This window comes from Macrobrachium nipponense, chromosome 26, assembly GCF_015104395.2.
Source record: "Macrobrachium nipponense isolate FS-2020 chromosome 26, ASM1510439v2, whole genome shotgun sequence".
Taxonomy (NCBI): domain Eukaryota; kingdom Metazoa; phylum Arthropoda; class Malacostraca; order Decapoda; family Palaemonidae; genus Macrobrachium; species Macrobrachium nipponense.
In genome coordinates, this window is record NC_087215.1 from 48,295,312 (window position 1) to 48,309,964 (window position 14,653).

The window sequence follows — 14,653 nt, forward strand, 5'->3', positions numbered from 1 at the left end:
CGTCAGTAGCTGGTATACTGGTACGATTGTACGCATGCGCATGTGTATACGCGATCATGGTAACCTGAGCACAGAGGATAAGTAGTAATGAGTTGGTGACAATCCCATCCTGGCTCGTCGGGGGACAAAAAAGTGGTTTACACAGCAGCTTCTCCTCTCTCTCTCTCTCTCTCTCTCTCTCTCTCTCTCTCTCTCTCACTGTATTTTTTTTTAGTCTTTTACAGTCTTCCAAGGGAATCATTATAGATTTTTTTGTTAGTTTAACTTATTAATATATATAATAAGATTACGATATGTGATAATTCTCTTTAGATATATATTTTCGATCATTATGTCTTGTAATTTTTAGCTGTTTATGTTGCTATTATTATTGTTATTATTTATTTATTTTTTGCTTCTGTTGTTCATAATGAGTCTTGGCTAGTATGACGAAGGCTGGGAAAATATGTTTTGCTTTGTTCTTACCCAATGGCAATTTTGCTCAGTAAGAAGACATTAAACATTAAAGTGACCCCATTTGTCAGATGTACCTTAGTCCGGCATTTGCTTGCTTTTAAACTCAGGTCTGTTTCTCTGAGCTTGAATTTATGGAAGATTATCGTGAACTTTTCTGTTTCTGTCCGACTATCAACTGGCTATTTTTCGCAGTAAAGATGTTCATTGAAAACTAGATGGCTTGCCTTTCTCCTGCTTAAATTATCAGAAAAAATGAATAGAACTACTGTTTTACACCCAATAAAAATGTGCGCACCAATGGAAAAACAGGTTTAGCAAATGAGGAAGTTAACTGATCTCTATCAATACTAAAGGGTAAGAAGATAACTGAATAGCAGTAGAAATATAGCAACTGGTTTGCATGACCATTCAATAACATTGCGAAGCTTTGCAAACATCTTGGTTGGGTTAGTTAGATAGTTGCATTCTGAGTTTGCTATGTCAAAGAACTGTAGTAGACCAAAGCCGTTGTTTTAGATGTATACTTGGATCTGTTAGATAACTTTCATAAATGTTTGCTGCTTCTCACCGAAATAGAAAGATGATGATGTCCATTGTAAACGATCGGAGAAAATCGTTTTAAGATCAGAATTCCTGAAAAAGAAATGGGGTAAGGTAGTGCCAAAATGATTGGTAATAGTAATGTCTTGCGTCAATTTTGCCCTGCATGAACGTCATTGAATTTTTTCCTTGATATTCCATGATACGATAAGCACGTGTTGCTCCCCGGGATTGTCCTGTAGTTGAATGCCCTGCCCTGCCCCCATGGAGACGGAACGTCTTACCCGTCCGCACCATCGAGAGGGAACGAAGCCACGACGACCTCGCTGAAGGCTCCGAGAGCGACGTGGTTATTAAGGATACAGTGTTCTTCCATTACCACTGACATTCACAGAAGGAACAGATAACGCCGTTGCATCCTCTGACACCACTTCCCTCACACCTACCACTCCATCCCCCTCCCCTTCCCCCTACCCCTCCCCTTCCCCTTCCCCACCTGCAACCCTAATCCTCTTTGGCACCAGTCAGATAGTACGGGAGGAGAGAGCGTGAGACCGCTTTTGATGGCCTTTGCTTTGTAAATATACAGAGCATAATAATAATATGGTCTGTCCAAACATTTTCAAACGGGGCCGTTTAGTGTTTATAAATACACAGAGGTTTTAGGTTCGGTTGGGATGAGAGCGAATGCCCCCGGCTTTTAGAATGAATGCGTTTTATAATTCTTCTCCCCCTTGTTTTTTGCTGTTTAAGTTCCCGTAATTCTTTACCGTTTGTTTTGCTCTCTTTTCTTGTAAAACTGAGAACTGAGTGACAGAAAGACGTTTAATTTTGTAAGTGGAACTAGTACCCTGTGTTACAAGTGTGTTGACATATTACTTTGACATTATTTGCAGAATCAGTAAAAGCATGTAAATTGAGATCTTATATATTCATTAGCTAGCTGACCAACCCAGCACTGCCTGGGAAAAATTAGAATGACAACTGATAAACTCTCTCTCTCTCTCTCTCTCTCTCTCTCTCTCTCTCTGTCTCTCTCTCACTCACTTCCTCTTCCTCTTACTCTCTCTCTCTCGCCCTTTCCTGTTAAAATTGTTGCTTCAGTTACATTGCCCAGCATTTTTGACATTTTATACTTCACCACTTCTCACCCCTATTCCTATTGGGGCTGAACTTGGACTTGAAGGGCACTGGGAGTGTTTCTGTTCACCCTAGTGATCTCAAAAGCTATGGATTAGACTAATATACATCAATTTTGAGATTTCATTTATTACTACTTCTCTTTCCCCCCCCCCCCCAATCCTATCAGGGCTTAACTTGAACTTCAAGGGCATTGGGAGTGTCATTTTTCATCTCAGCAACCTAAGATCCTATTGATTAGACTCTAATATCTGTAGTTTTTGGTTATTTTTAGACATCACCACCTTCCCACCCCATTCTCACCTCCCTTTCTATTGGGGCTAAACTTGGACTTAAGAAAGTGTCACTATTCATATCAGTGACCTTGAAAACTATAAATTAGACACTAACATTTGTTGTTTTTGGCTAATTTTACATGTCATCCCCTTCCCACCCCCTTCATATTGGGGTTGTACTTGGGCTTGAAGGACATTAGTAGTGCCACTATTCATCTTAGCATGCTCAAAAACTATGGATTAGACATTAATTTCAGTCGGTTTTTGTTATCGTTATATGTCACCCCTTTCCCACCCTTCTTTCTATAGGGGCAAAACTTCGACTTAAAAGACATTGGAAGTATCACTATTCATCTCATTTTTGGCCTTTTTACATGTTACTCCCTTCACACCCCATCTCAACTCCCCCTTCTTATTGGGGCTGAATAAGGAATTAAAGGGCATCTGAAGCATCATTATTCATCTCAGCAACCTCAAAAACTATGGATTAGACACTAATATCTGTCATTTTCGATTACTTTTACATCTCCCCCCCTTCCCACTCCTTTTCACCACCCCCTCCCTATTGGGGCTGAACTACGACTTGAAGGGCATGAGGAGTGTCACTATTCATCTTAGCGACCTCAAAAACTATGGATTAGACACTATATCTGTCGTTATCAGTTATTTTTCTGTCAGTCCCTTCTTTGTTGGTTATTTTTACATCACCCCTCCCTACCCCTTTTCACTCCCCTCCTTATTGGGGCTGAACGTGGACTTGAAGGGTAATCGGGAGTGTCATTATTAATCTCACTGACCTCAAAAACTATCGATTAGACACTAATATCTTTCATTTTCAGTTATTTTTATTTTCACCCCATTCCAACCCCTTCCCCACAACCCCCTTTGGTGTCAGTGATGGCTTACCCCCACAGTATTCTTTCCATGATGCTAAGTTACATATATACGAAGTTTATATATATATAGAATTTAAGTGCATTTAATACCTTGTCCTCATTTATTTTCACGTTTGGAGACCAGCGATTCACTGAGTTTCTCCTTAGAATTATGATTCGTTATGGTAGTTATCTTGCTGGTCACCCAGTAAAGGGGTAATGCCGTTAGGGCACCTTATGCAGTGCACTGTAGGCATTACTTAATGTGCTTTGCAGCAACCCTTCGGCCCTTAGGTGTAACCCCTTTAGTTCGTTTTACTGTACCTCCTTCCATATTGTCTTTCTTTCATCTCACTTTTCACCCTCTCCTAAAAATTAATTCACAGTGCAATTGCGAGGCTTGCCTCCTGTTACACCTTTCCAACCTTTTTACTCTCAGTTTCCATTTTATCGCTGGATAACCTCATATGCCCCAGCGCTTGGCCTTTGGCTTGACTTCTGTTTTCACCTCAGTTATCTTGCTGACCAGATTCTCAGTTAACTGCCTGTAGTCGAGACGACAAGTCCATATTGGAATGGAACGGTGGCGACGCCCTCAGGGTTGGATGGTATGGGATTTTCCCCTTTTATTTGTGGCTATTTCGTCGTCTCTGTCCTGGGTCTGTTTCCTTTAGGTAGATGAATTTTTAAGGATTTGTTCTGCTCAAAAGTAAATTAGTATGCTTAATGAGTTAATTTTCATAAATGAATACATATCTGTTTCTTTAAGTGCCATTCACGAGTCTGCAGAAGCTATGCTAAACAGATGACAACTCATGGTAAGAGGATAAGATGACGGTCAATTTCTTGCCATTTGTCACTGTCAGCCTTTGTAGAGATACAAAAGGGATACATGCGCTCAAGTATTTTTAGTATTGTAATGCTTCCAACGCATTAAGCTTTTAATAATGAACGCCTCTCCACAATAGGGCTTTCGGTTAAAGGTATCTCCAAAGGTTTTGAAAAAGAACAATGATACACCTGTATACTTGTTCTTGTATCGTATTGTTGACTTCGTCTCCCCGACAGTGATTATGCCATTTCAGAAAATTGCAAAACGGAATCGGTGTTGCGGTGGAGCAGGAAATTTGCGCAGAATACATTGCGGAATATGTCTTCCGGATGGAGTTTTTTAGGGGCTGTTATTAAACAAAGAAATGATTGAAGTTTCAACTCTGCTGAAGCTGCTGCCGCTGTAGCTGTCAGCAGTGGCGGAGGAAACGGCGCTCTTTGGGGACCTCTGGTAACCCTCACAGCTATATAAAATTCTCCCAACAATAGGGTCAGATTTCTCTGCCGCTTTTTTTCGTCCGTCTGCCGGAATAATGGGCGAACTTTTATGCCGTCATTGTGTGCACACCGAATTCGCTTGTGCACGGAAGGTCAAACAGAAAAACCGCCATAAGTGCTCCGACATGCGTACCCCCCCAAAATGTGGCTTCCTGTTTAATAACGGCCAGAACAAGCCTACTGGCTTCGAAATGGCTTCGTTACTGCTAATAGGTCGTTTCCCTTTCGTGCTGCCTGTGCTGGGGTTTCATTTCCGTCTGATTCCGTGTTTGTTACGATTTTTTCAAGCACGTGATTTTATTTGTTTTCATTAATGATCTCTGTTGGACTTTTGCTTCGATTTGCAGTTTGTTCCTGCGCTTTCCGATCTTTTGTCTTATTATTATAGTTTGAAGTTCGCTTTAGCACTTCTGTTCCACTGTATGTTTATATACAACAGGCCTTTCACGTTTTCATTGAGTGATTTTTCACTTTTCAGAGTTTATTGTTTATTACATAATTGTAGATTATCCGTGACTTGATATAATGGAGATTTCTTTTACTGCTGAGCACTTACAAGATCAGATTTCGCCTGTTTGTAGATCCCGTCAGCTTGGTGCCAGTTGTTCTGCGAGTATTTTTTTTTTATTACCGGAGCTGGCAACTATGTTTATAAATCATACAGTTATTATTTAGTCCCTAATTTTAATGATAAAATCCAATGTAATATAGTTAATCGTTGGTCATGTTTACTCTACCTCGCGGGTAAGCTATGGCTCATCTCAGTCAGGTTTATTTATGCTTTGAGATTTTCTGCCAAGAACAACTACAGCCAAATGTTCATTGCTTTAAACTGCCCAATAGACTCTACCCACGTCCATATCCTCTATGGAAAGCCTTGGTGCGGTCTCTGCTGCTAGGGAGCCGATCTGGTAGAGTTTCCTCGTAGCCGAGTGCTGCTTCCAATTTGGCAGACCTCTCCTCACGTCGAGGCATTAACAGGCGATGCAGAGGAACGGAACTAGCGATTGAACTAGTATGAACTGACGTTTTAGTTCATCCTTATTGAGGATTTTATGCTTGGGTACCGGTAAAGATGATGCTAAGCTCCAGCAATCAGCACCACAGGTTTTAAAGCTTGTGCAATAATAAATAATTATAAAGTTCATTTTTTAATCCGGAACTCCTTTGTGGTCACTTACAAGTATTGTTAATATATAACTAGGAATGACTTAAAGATTTTGCTACGCATCATGTGCACTGCTATGTCGAAAGCCTTGTGTTTGCAGGAATAATTTTTCGTAATCGAAAAACATGAACTTAGAATAAAACGGCTACAAAGAAGTAAACATCTCGTGAGTGCAAATTTCATCGACTTTCTTCTGTCGACTCCTACGAATTTTTCTTTTTCTTTATTTCTTTTTAAATCCCAGATGCCCTTTTTTTTGTTTTGTTTTTTCTTCCGTTGACGCTGATTTGGCTTTAAAGGGGACATAAATAACCTGGACGGCTCTGTAATACAACCGGCCACCCCCTTCTCCCCAAGCCCGCCTCCTCCCCTCGATTCCCCTCATCCCTCCTTGCTGGGGCGTTCCCCCCTTTCCCTTCATACCGATCTCTCCTCAGGAGTCATTTTTGATGTTTGTTTGTTCGTTCGTTTGGATTGATATATTTGCATATTTATTGATTTGTTATCTTGAATTTTTCGTAAGCTTTTCGTTTAATATTATGGTCGGGTGTCTTTCGTCATCGTAAAGTATTTGCTCATGATCGTTGAGCACCATTGACAAAACATCAGCAATAATAATAATAATAATAATAATAATAATAATAATAATAATAATAATAATAATAATAATAATAATAATGATGATATGAGGCAAAAATTAGACCCTTTTCTTGAGTACAAAAGTCCTCGTAAAGCTTAAGGGGTTCAAGATTATTATTTTAATAACTGACCAACACTTACGCTCAAGAAAGGGTTCTTATATTAAAGAACGTGATTGTTCTTCATAGCCTTCAGTAGCAATAATGTTACTTTGCTTAATAGTGACATGAATGAAAATGAGAGCAATAAAGAACACAATGAAACAGCTGACGCACCAACGCAACGCACGCAAGAGGAAGCCTAGTAAGAACAGGTCTAGCCGTGAACGAAGTGTGTTAGCGGGGGGTACACCAGGGAATCAGTGCAATTAGGAAAACTGTAATTAAAGCCTTAGGTCAGTAAACAAATTGTGAAATGCCAGTTTGCTCCTTATGAAAATAATGAGTTAGAATGATGCTGATGACTGTACCCTACGTTGGTAACGACTTTATATAAAATTATTTTGATATCAGCTTCCCTTTGATGTGATTTGGAAGCAACTGTACAACCGACGCTGTGATATACCGGTTGTGAACGCAAGTTATTTTCTAGTGGCCAGGTTTTTCTGAAGCATCTTTTATTCATTTGTTTTCTTGTTTCGAAGAGTCTGCGACCGGATGCCCAAAAACGGGCTCAGCTCTATAAGCAGTTTTAGAGTTCATGCAATACAAGAGGTATTGATATTCACCCTTTTATAATGTCCCAAAGTTGCTTTGATTCGACCATCCAAAGAAATCGTAACAGACTGCAGTTATGGAAGCGGAAATGATACTACCTTCAGCACAGAAGGCAGTATCGAGAAGGAGTCTGGGTGGTTGGACAGCGAGATAAAGAACTCCAGAAAAGAGAGGAGATGAAAGCCAAGGTCGAAAGGTGGAACCGGTAGAAAACCCCACAGTTCCACGAAGGGGTAATAGGTGGAGAGGTTGGACAGCAAAACTGAAGAGAGGAAGTGGGAATGAAGGTAAGGTAAAAGACTAAAAAGTGGGTGAAACGTGGGAGGGGCTGAAGGTCTCACTCGTGGTTTTAAAGACATATATACATGTAAACGGATGATTCTTATTTCAGAACCTAACCTCTCCCCTTATCTAAGAAAGTGCTGATGATGATGATGATGACCATTATTACCGGACGATGATGAGCATTATTGCCGGACAAGCCGAAGTGATGCAGGCGACGACCCCGGTCACTCATTCCCAGAGTTCCTGCTTACCTATATAATGACCTGTTGAGGTATTCAGGAAGACACACTAACCCATGACAGACCTACAATAAACGTCCGGCAAGCTGTTGATTGAAGGCTTCAGTCGGTTGTAACGTCGCACTGTCAACTGCTAATGGGATTTACAAACGCTAATGAGCCAGCCAGCGTGTTTATCTTCCCTCTCGATGCTTGGGGCCGTTTACGGGATTTGTTGAACTCGTGGCATTTTCTCTCGTCAAGGGTCGTTTTGCCCCTGAGATGAAAAAGCGACATTTGGGGGCGTGTTTATTTTCAGTTTATGAAGGTGACGCGGAAGCTGTCTGTCTGGACTGACTGAATCATCCAGTACTTATGACAACATTCAAAGCGCTACGTCCTATTTTATAGCTCAGTGTCATGACTACTGCAATCCGTCTTCTCTTTGATGATAAAGTTAGTGAATAGGTTTTCTGCATTTTTAGTACAAGAGGTTCACGTAACTGGAAACCTGGAAATGGGCATTGAGCCCAAGCGTTATTATAGACTGAAAGGAAAATCCGATCCTTACAACAAGGTATCAATTCGGACGGCATGATTATTGCACTTATTTGCAACACTGCTAAGTTATGCGATTCATACTAACCAGCCTGAATGAACTTATATCTACCTATGTATGTATACACGCACAATGCGCGCGCACACACATATATACATATATTCACAAACATCAAGCCACAAATCCCGTCTAATATCCAATTCTCTCCACCTTGGAAGTCATACCGAAGGGGAATCAAGAGTCTCGTGATGGGGGAGAGAACTTGTCACATACATACATACATACACACACACACACACACACACACACACACATATATATATATATATATATATATGATATATATATATGTATATATATCTATATATATATATATATATATATATATATATATTAGCATATAGGGATCATGGTCAGAATTTGACTTTTCAAATAAAATTTGATCGGAAATTTCCCCATCACTACATTTAATCTACAAATTAATTGTTACTTGAGATTACTGTTCTTTCTTTCATGGTCTGTGGGATCCTAACAAGAATTTAGGAAAGGTTCTTTAATTTTGAATCTGGTCTGAATGTTTGAACTGATCGAGACTCCGACACCTGAGGAAGATTATCGTAATTGCAGGATTTGATATCCTCCTCACTTCCGCAGTGGATGAGATTTGTTACGAGGAACGAACGCACCTTGAAAAAAATGACTAAAAATCAATCGAGGAGGAGAACTTCCTCACACCAGAAAAACAAAGGAAGATGAAGGATAAAAAAAGACAAGGGAAGAGTGGGGGTGTGGGGGGGGGCGGAAGGATGGATGGGAAGGTGGAAGGTGGAGAGGATGGGCGTGGGAGAAAACGGAGAGGAGAATTACACAATTTAATCACAATTTGCATAATTGTTCCTCCTCCTCCGGCGGGTTTTATTTCGGCGACTGGAGGAGGAAACGATTGGCGGAGGAAAAAGTAAATAAAAAGTAGATTTAAGATTATCCAGATTGCTTTGGCGGGGAAAATGTCACGGAATTGGCTCGGAGCTCCTCGTACATTTGCGCCGGTACGTATCAAAGGCTGCGGTTGGTCGGCAGGAAAATTACAGAGTGAGACGGTTTATTTATTTATTTATTTTTGCACTCCGGTCACGTTAGACTTGGAAAGATGCATCTACGACTGCTCATATTTCGCCCAGGAAATATGTAGTTATTGCAAACGAAGCAGTATTTTATTAATTTATATTTTTTTGTTTTATCTAAAAAGGGAATCTAAACTTGATGTCAAGTTTCATCTAAGTTTGACATCGCAAAGGGCCCAAAGAACTTATATGCTAACAGTTGGGCAGATGATGAGCCTGAGTTACTTCGCAAAAATGATTTGTTTATCCATGATTGTGGGCAAAATAATCATAAAGGGTTTGAGAAATATCCTTTGTATTTTTAGAATGGGGATTGCCGATAAAATATTCGTTGTATGATCTAAATGCAAGTTACAAAAAAAAAAGGAAAAAAAAAAAGTTCCGTTATGACTAAGGTGTTCCTCTTGCAGGATGAAATGACAGTTTGGAGGTACAGGGTATCAATGAACAGAAGCTACGTATCAGATTGAATTTTTATAACTGAAGGTGTGGATGCGCATATGATTCGAAATGACTTCCCTAATGAGGCAAGGCTAATTTTCAGTCTACATTAGTCGATGTTTGATCCCATCTGCACGTCTTTGTTAGTCTGAATTCAAGTTTATTGAAACGCAACATGCAACCAAACGCATTTAATATCGACTGTATATAAACTGTATGCACTAATACCGGTGGAAGTTTTGTATATGAATCTTATATATTCATACACGCACACATACAAACGCACTGGCAGTTCCTATACTATACGGAATTGTCTCAAGTTGTTTTATGATCAAAGATCTTTTTGGCAAGGCGAAGAAGCAACGGGCGAGATCCGGATATTGGTATTAGTTATCTAGTGAAGGATAGTAATGGTCTTATTCCCCTTTTTTTCGCCCATGTTAATTACTTATGCTGACTATTTAGCTTGTGGTATTGCATCAAAATCCTTTGGTGCGTCAAGGACTGAATACGATACCTTGAACGAACTATTTCGAGTCTCCTTTTCTCTTAAAACCAAGATAGTCATTTGCCGTTGATGTTGAAACAGACAGCCTGGGAAATATTTTCACGGAAACGGAAATACTGATTCAGTCTCATCTCTTGGGTTCAAACGTTGTGATAATCGTTGTCACAAAAGGGCGTCATATTTCTGCAGAAAAACATTCGGAATTTGGAATGATCTGTAATCTCTTTAATTCTTTTTTTTTTGTTTCTGTTTTCCTTCACCCTTTCTTTTTCATTTTCTTGTTATCATAGTTTGTCTCCTGTTCCTTTCTTGATTTTAAAATTCAGTCGACTGTTTTTTCTTTTCCCGATGTCTTCTCCCGTTTTCTTTTATTTTCGTTTAGTTTATTCTACTTTCTTGTGACAGTTTTATATTTTTCCTAATTCATTTTCCTTGTCAGAAGTATCGACATTCATTACATTGCGAGATTGATGACACCCCCGCCCCGCCCTGTGGCTCTCTCAAGACTGATGAGTTATTTGATCGTTTGTTCTGAACTGCTCTGAGAGTTGTTTGTCTTGCTCTGAAACGACGACGCCTCTCGATTCTCTATTTTTTCTTTTCTTTTTGCAACTACGAGAATGGCGTTTTGATTAACAGATTTAGATTTTTCTGTCTATGTTTTTTTATTAACTTTTATTAACTTTTATTAAGTAGTTGTAAGATTGTTATTATTATTATTATTATTATTATTATTATTATTATTATTATTATTATTATTATTATTATTATTATTATTATTTATGAACCTTTGTGAAAGAGTTCACATCTTCCTCATGTATCTGTTTGAAAGCGACTACTCTGCTGTAGCATCTTGTGAAAATATATTACGTCTGATGTAGTGTCTTAAAAAAAAATTTTCCTCTGATGTAATATCTTTGGGAAGGAAAGGAGCTGTTGTTTCACTGGTAAAACAGTCTTTTTCATTTTCACCGACTGCTTTAGTTTTCTGTAAAAGAAAGCTATTGAGATGGTAATTTGTCTGTCCTTGCGCACTTTTTCTGTCCGCCCTCAGATACAAATACCTACTGAGGCTAGGTGGCCGTAAATTGTTGCGTTAATCGTCCACTCGCCAATCATCAAACATACCAAATTGCAACCCTCTAGCCTCAGTAGTTTATATTTTATTCAAGGTTAAAGTTACCCATGATCGTGAGTCTGGCAACGGTAAAGAACAAGCCCCACTGCGGCTCATAAGCTATACAGATAACGGCGCATTTTTTACTTGTTTTATTTACTTGTTTTATAAGACAACAAAATTATTTTTGCGTTCACATAGAAAGGAACAGTGCACTGTAAAAAAAAATTAGGCCTTTTCGTAGGGTGTGAATAGCATTTGAAAGTTTATTCCACAACTTTCCAATGAGAGAGAGAGAGAGAGAGAGAGAGAGAGAGAGATTTGAGCATTGAGGGATAATGAAAAGCATTACAAATTTTATCCATAAATTTCCGGAGAGAGAGAGAGAGAGAGAGAGAGAGAGAGAGAAGACGACGATGTGTTCCCTCACTTTTACAAAGGAGGAAGGATGTTCTTACATAATCCTCTTTTGTGATTACATTTCAGCTGCAAAAATGAGGCTCTTTGGATCTTGGGTACACAGGAGTATAGATAAGAAATACGCAAGTCTAGTTGAGGGAGATATAAAAACAGATGTTGGTGAAATCTTTAAGAGTTGAGCAGAAATACTATTTTTATTCATTCTCTTCAATGTAATCTTTGCGATTTTTTGTTCCTTTTTGGTACACTTCTCGCCATTGTCAATATTCATGCTTATGACGAAACTAACGAATGTAAGAGTATTCAGCGTTGACTGCAATTATAATTTTCCCTTTTTTCCTCCTTCCCTCCTCACCTGCTCATATGGTTTTATGAAGATTTATGTTTGGCGTTAATCGGACCAGTAAATCCTTCGACGTCACAGTCATTGGTTCTTTTTCTTTTTTTGCTCAGCGCGTAAGAGGAGGTTTTTAGTCGTTGTGTACAGACTTTGAGTAATTGGTCACATTTCTTGTTTTACGAGACTCCGTCTTTTATGTTTACTTATATGTTCGCTGTAACGCGCTGCTTTTATCCTTTTTGCATGGCCTCGGGGTTGAGGGTCTGAAACATGGGTGGTGAAATTATTTCTCTCTCTCACTAATACAGACACACACACACACACACACACATACAGACAGACAGACAGACACAGACACAGACACAGACACAGACAGACAGACAGACAGACAGACACACACACACACACATATATATATATATATATATATATATATATATATATATATATATATATATATATATATATATATATATATATATGTAGTATGTATGTCTGTATACATATGTGTGTGTGTGAGCGTGTTGGTACTGTATATAAAAACTCAGGAGTTTTACAATAATATATCACATTGCATACTACCCGAACCGTTGTTTATGAGTGAATTTTCCTTGAGAAACCGACTAAGTGCTCCTATCCGAACATGCTTTCAGAGCTGGAGATTTTTCAGAAAAGTTGACCTGCTGCTTAGGAAGGTGACCTTGTTCAGAGGACTTGACCATGTTCATGGAAAGACGAAGTTATAATGAACTTCTTAATTGTCTTCTCATTATTGTTATTGCTTATCCTATTTTTGCTATTTTCATTATTGTTATCACTATAATTAAAGCAGTTATGTTTATAAAGCAGATAAAATAGAACTATTGCAAATGCTAACACGTTCTTTAAAAAATATGGTCTTAGCTTTTGTTATATTCCAAGTAAGCTGTAATTTTGTGTTCATGCATCTGTCACGTAATTCGTCACCTAAACATGTAACACAGCGCAAGAGTGACAGTTGTATAAACGGTGATGGGTCAAATTAAGGCTCAAGAAGCCAACGAACGAAATGAAATGAGATGGCGAGAGACTAAGGAGCTTCTGATGCCTCAGTCATTCGCCAAGGACCCCTCGTTGAGGGTCCCAGCAACAGAGGGTGTAGGCATGCTTCTGGACATCACTCAAAGTTAGGAGAATATTTGTTCCAGAATGCTTGAATTTCTAAATTCCAGTTTATTAAAACTTGACACAGTGCAGTCCTGGACTGTTGAAATATTTTCATTCCTTCAGTGATTGTTTTTTTTTTTTCTTTTTTGCCAGCTCTCCGCTCTTGCTTGCCACCGGCGCATCTTGAAAAGTCGGGCCTTTGAGTTTGGAGAGGGGTAGTCGGGATTATAGAGGGGATGGGATTTTGGTCGTTTTGTCTCCCGGCCCCCGTTCCCCCTGCTGCTTTTGTCCAGCATGAATCAATACCTTGATACTGACTACCAATATCTGGAAAAATGACCGACTTACATTATTAACTAGATTTGAATTAAATATTCAGCTCTTCTTTTTGAAGTGTTTGATAGATTTACTGCTGTTCGAAAAAAAAGGCGAGATGTGATCAGTTTCTCTACCGACAGACGAAAACATATTTCACAATAGTGTTGGGAATTATACACATACAAGCACACACACCACACACACACACACACAGATACATATATATATATATATATATATATATATATATATATATATATATATATATATATATCTAATAAAAGGAGCCCATAAAAACACCAAAATGTAGAGAGAAAAGTACTATATTTCAGAGACTGCTGTCTCTCTCTTCAGGTATATGAATGAGAAAAGTTTACAGAAAAGGTGGTATTTATACCAAGAGATTCGTCCACAAGTAAGCCAATTTAGGTCACCCCCGCTGATAATCTTCCTTTAATCTTCTTAAGCGTTGGTTGAATGAACACTGCGTCGACGATGTCCGATGTCCAATTCCCTTTTGAGATGTTCATTACCTGCTTCTCTTTTATTAAGGCCGATTCCATCATTTGACTCTTGTACGGCAGTTGCTGCTATAAATTACACGTGACATATTCCAGTTTATTCTATGGTTATGTTCATTTATATGGTTGAAAATAGCTGAGTTCTGTTGTCCATACCTAACTGACCGTTTGTGTTGTATTAATCTCTGGGAAGTGATTTACCTGTAAATCCGATGTAAGATTGGTCACAGTCCTGGCATGGGATCTCATATACCCCAGAGTCTTTGGGCGATGTCTTTTGTTGGACGTTAATCAGGGATTTGGCTAAGGTATTTGGGTAGGTAAATGCAAAAGGGTTGGATTTCCCAAGGGTGTGAGTTACTCTCTTAATCGTCTCCAGGTGGGGAATTTTTATTTTATTGTTGGGTGTGTCTCTGGTCTTGTCTTTAGGGGGTCGGTAGAAAATTACGTTTGCTTTTTGAATTGCTTTCTCAATTATATGGTCAGGATACTTTAAAGATGAAAGTTGCTTGCGAATT